The sequence below is a fragment of the Meriones unguiculatus genome, chromosome 10 (assembly GCF_030254825.1).
Source record: "Meriones unguiculatus strain TT.TT164.6M chromosome 10, Bangor_MerUng_6.1, whole genome shotgun sequence".
NCBI lineage: Eukaryota > Metazoa > Chordata > Mammalia > Rodentia > Muridae > Meriones > Meriones unguiculatus.
The window spans coordinates 93,541,311-93,547,077 of NC_083358.1; positions in this window are offsets into that span (position 1 = coordinate 93,541,311).

A 5,767-nucleotide genomic window follows, 5' to 3' on the forward strand; every position below is an offset into this window, starting at 1 on the left:
CTAAGAAGCTGAAAGACACAAATGGTAATTACTCATTTATAAGTGGATATTGGACATATAATATAGGATTAACATACTAAAATCTGTACACCTAAAGAACCTAAGTAAAAAGGAGGACCCTCTGTAAGATCATCAATCCTCTTTCAGAAAGGCAAAGAGGATGGACATCTGAAGAGGGAGACAACAGGGAACAGGACAAGAGCCTACCACAGATAGCTCCTGAAAGACTCTATTCAGTAGGGTACAGAAGCTGATGCTGAGGCTCATAGTCAAATTTTGAGCAGAGTGCAGGGAATCTTATGAAAGAAGGGAGAGACAGAAAGACCTAGACAGGACAGAAGCTCCACAAGGAGAGCAACAGAAACAAAAATTTGGGGTCTAGGTGCATTTTTGAGTTTGATACTCCAATAAAGGACCATGTATGGAAATAGCATAGAACCCCTACACAGATGTAGCCCATGGCAGCTCAGTGTCTAACTGGGTTCCCTAGTAAGGGTTAGTGTTAGGGAAAAGAATCATAGCTATTTTCATTTAACGAAATGTGTTTTTAGTGAAAGGTATATTATAAAAAAGTGTATGACCCCTTAGACGATATCAGAGAATATTTGAGGTAATTATAATGCTAGTTTTTTCATTATAAATAACAGAATTTTTAAACCTTTTGTGCATCAATCATCACTCAGAAGTATTCAAGCATCACTTCAGAATATTTAACTCTTGGGTTATCCCTTGTGTAGTTCACCTTATCTGTTTTGTTTTTTTTTTTCTTTTAACTTGGCTGTTCACTTTATTTAATTTTTTTTTTTTTTTTTTTTTTTTTTACTATTCACATTAATTGGGTTTTTTTTTTTTTTTTTTCAATGCAGTTTATTCAGGAACATTGAACAATCCTCGGACCCCGGGGAAAGCCAGCCCACAGCTTAAATAGCCTCTGGGTAGCCAACCCAGGCGTGCCACGGGGGCAATGCAGATAGGTCCACATACATGGAAGCAAGCCAGATCCTCGGCCTTAGCCAAATGTGGAGTTGTTCGTGACAGAGAGCACTCACCATCGGGAAGGTGGAAGGCGGAAACCAGCTCCATCTTTAAGGCATAGCATTCCGCAGCTCTCTACAGTTCCCAAAAGACACACATGGTATATACTCACTCATATAGACATACAACATAGGACAAACCCACTAAAACCTGTGCATCTAAAGAAACTAAGCAAGAGAGAGGACCCTAACTAAAACGTCCAATCCCCATCCAGAAAGGCAAAGAGGATGGACATCAGAAGAAGAAGAAAACAGGAAACAACCTAGGAACCTACCACAGAGGGCCTCTGAAAGCCTCTGCCCTTCAGACTATCAAAGCAGATGCTGAGCCTGATGGGCAACTGTTGGGCAGAGTGAACGGAATTTTAGGTAAGAACTGGGAAATAGTAAGAGCTGGAGAGGACAGGGTCTCCACAAGGAGAGCAACAGAACAAGAAAATTTGAACATAGGGAACTTCCCAGAGACTCATACTCCAACCAAGGACTATTCATGGAGATGCGTCACCTTATCTGTTTTATTCACTAAAACAGCCTTACAATATTTCTTGAATCAGTTCAATGTACAAAAATATTAAAGCATCATGTAAAAGCTTTAGGTGTTAAATTTCAGAATTAATACATTTATTTTATAGGTTTTAAACACATTAACTTTAGCATGGGGTCTGTTCATAATTTTAGGTAATTAACATAAGCTACCATTAAGACTAGGGCATTGGAAATGAATAGGGAATAGTCTTCTAAATATATTTAAGTCTTATCCTAAATGCTTGACAAAGCCATATCCTTGTGTTTAAAAAATGAATACATTTTGTTTTCTCTTATAAAGTATGTGGTTGTTGTAATGACGAGTCATGTCCGCAATTACTCATTATTCAGACAGGCAGCTGAAAATATAACACACCACTGATACTTCTGCAGAACAAAAAAATAAATAAAAAAGTAAGCAGATGCTATGATTTTTTATTTAGACTTCTTTCAAAAGAAAGATGAGACCCAAAAGGAAGAAAAACCACCAGACAATTAATAAACATTACTTTTCATCTCACTGCTTTGCTTTTATTGCCTCATTTTTTATCATTTTATGGGTTTGTTCTTGCCACCCTAATCTTTCCCTCTTGTAATTTTGTGTTGATTTAAATTCACCTTTCCTGTGGCTCTTTTAGGCTAGGGAGTTCTCCATTAACAGCATGCTTGCCTAGCATTTTTTCTATATCCTTCACTGTTCTATTTAAGAGTTAAAAGAGTATGTTATAAAATTGAAATATGTCATTGTAAAAATGAAATAGAGGATTTGGTGTAGTATATTAAGAAGATTAGGCAACAGTAAGAGAGTTTTAGCATGTTCAGGTTTCAGCTTTTGCTTGCTTAACTGCTCTCACATCTCTATGCAGACACTAGGTGATATTCCTCCCTCAAGGTCAGGTTATCCTGTTACTGTGGGTGACAAACATGAAAGAGATTCATGAGGCAGTGCTGTGCATGCAGACATTTTATCTTTTTACCATCAAAAATATCTAGGAGATGCTTGCATACATATTTTTAAAAGCCTTAATGAATAATAGATGATAATAAATCTAACTTGATTTCAAAGGAATAAGCCATTTACCTCTCACATTTTTACTGTGGAAAGTCGTGTTTTGTTACTTAAGTATTTTGAGTTTAAGTATATGATACATTATGTCAAATTAGAACTAGTTGATAAACCAACATAATGTAAGAATTACATATAAGTCAATCTTTTATGGAAAAATTCTAAACACACAGAGATACTTCTACAAAGCTATTGGCACTGAGTACATACTATATATATATATATATATATATATATATATACATATATATATATATATTCCCCAATTGATATTTCCATGTGAAGGTTTGTCAAATCAAGAGCATAGTCTTCATCAAATGTGATAATTATTAATATTTCATTTTCTTCTATATATTTAATTACTCCTAAGTATAATGAAACTATATATCCTAGAAAGCTTTGATTATCTGAGTGAAATTGCTTAGAATATTTGATGTGGGTTAAAAATAATACATAATCTAGGCTCTAACTGATGATCCTCCTGCCTCTGCCACCACCTCCTCTAGCAAATCCTACAGGCTTGTGCCACCACATCCCCCAAGGAATAGTTACAGTAATTGTACATTTTCAAAATGGAATACTACAGCATTTAAAAAGAAGGGATTAAAAAATTTGCAGGCAAATGGTGGGAACTAGAAAAGATCATCTTGAGTGAGGTAACCCAGAAGCAGAAAGACACACATGGTTTTTACTCACTTATAAGTTGATATTAGCCGTATAATAAAGGATAAAATACTAAAATTTCTACTCCTAAAAAAGCTAAACAACAAGGAAGACCCTAGGGAAGATGGTCAGTCCTCATTCAGAAGGACAAATGCAATAAACACTAGAAACAGGAGAAAAGAGGGACCAGGACAAAAGCCTACCACAGATGGCCACTGAAAGACTCTACTGATTGAGGTATTGAAGCAGATGGTGAGACTCATAGCCAAACTTTGGGCAGAGGGTATGGAATTTTATGAAAGAAGGGGGAGAAAGAAAGACTTGGAGGAAACAGGAGCTCCAAAATGAGACCAACAGAGCCTAAATAAATAGAAAGATAGATAGATAGACAGCCAGAAAGATAGATAGATAAAGAGACAGACAGATACATACATACATACATACATACATACACACATACAATAAGGTAAAACTGAGCCCTGGGAGCCCTGCAGAGGCTGATACCCCAACCAAGGACAAAGCATAGAAAGTACCTAAAACCCCTGTTCAGATTGTAGTCCACAGACTCAGTATACAAGGGGATCCATAGTAAGGGGAGCAATGGTTTTCTCTGGCATGAACTCAGTGACAGAATCTCTCTTCATTTTCCCCTTAGGGTTGTAGCCTTCCCAGGCCATAGAGAAAGACAATGCAACCAGACTTGATGAGACCTGATAGGCTAGGGTCAGATAGAAGGGGAAGAGGACCTCCCCTATCAGTGGACTAGGGGAGGAGCATAGAGGGAGAGGAAGGGAGGAGGGTAGAATTGGGAGGAAATGAGGGAAGGAACCACAGCCAGAATACAAAATGAATAAACTGTAATAAATGATAATTAAAAAGAAAAAAATGAAGGGGATACAAATCAGAAAGGAAGAGGTCAAAGTGTCACTATTTGCAGATGATATGATAGTATACATGAGCGACCCCAAAAATTCAACCAGAGAACTCCTTCAGCTGATAAACACCTTCAGCAAAGTGGCAGGATACAAAATCAACTCAAAAAAATCAGAAGCCCTCCTATATACCAAAGACAAAAAGGCTGAGAAAGAAATTAGGGAAACAACACCCTTCACAATAGCCACTAATAACATAAAGTACCTTGGTGTGACCCTAACCAAGCAAGTGAAAGACCTGTTTGAGAAAAACTTCAAGTCTCTGAAGAAAGAAATTGAAGAAGATATCAGAAGATGGAAAGATCTCCCGTGCTCATGGATTGGTAGGATTAACATTGTGAAAATGGCCATACTGCCAAAAGCAATCTACAGATTCAATGCAATTCCCATCAAAATACCAACTCAATTCTTTACAGACCTTGAAAAAAAGATTCTCAGCTTCATATGGAGAAACAAAAAACCCAGAATCTCCAAAACGATCCTGTACAACAACAGATCATCTGGAGGTATCTCCATTCCTGATCTCAAGCTGTACTACAGGGCAACAGTAATAAAAACTGCATGGTACTGGCATAGAAACAGAAAGGAGGATCAATGGAACCGCATAGAAGACCCAGAAATAAATCCACACACCTATGAATACTCGATATTCGACAAAGAAGCCAATTCCATTCAATGGAAAAAAGACAGCATCTTCAACAAATGGTGCTGGACCAACTGGATGTCTACATGCAGAAAAATGAAAATAGATCCATATTTATCACCCTGCACAAAACTAAAGTCAAAGTGGATCAAGGACCTCAACATAAAACCAGATACCCTAAATCAATTGGAAAAAAAAGTGGGGAACAGCCTAGAACTCATTGGCACAGGAGACAACTTCCTGAACAGAACACCAACAGCACAGGCTCTAAGAGCAACAATCAATAAATGGGACCTCATGAAACTGAAAAGTTTCTGTAAAGCACAGGATACCGTCATCAAAACAAAACGACTGCCTACAGATTGGGAAAGAATCTTCACTAACCCTTTATCTGACAGAGGACTAATATCCAGTATATACAAAGAACTAAAGAAGCTGAAAAGCAGCAATTCAAGTAATCCAATTAAAAAATGGGGAACAGAGCTAAACAGAGAATTCTCGACAGAGGAATATCGAATGGCAGAAAAACACTTAAAGAAATGCTCATCCTCATTAGCCATCAGGGAAATGCAAATCAAAACGACCCTGAGATATCACCTTACACCCATCAGAATGACCAAGATGAAAAACTCAAGCGATAACACATGCTGGAGAGGTTGTGGAGAAAGGGGAACCCTCCTCCACTGCTGGTGGGAATGTAAACTGGTACAACCACTCTGGAAAGCTATCTGGCGCTTTCTAAGACAAATAGGAATAGTGCTTCCTCCAGACCCAGCTATACCACTGCTAGGTATATACCCAAAGTTTGTTCAAGTACACAAAAAGGACACTTGCTCAACCATGTTTATAGCAGCTCTATTTGTAATAGCCAGAACCTGGAAACAACCCAGATGTCCATCAACGG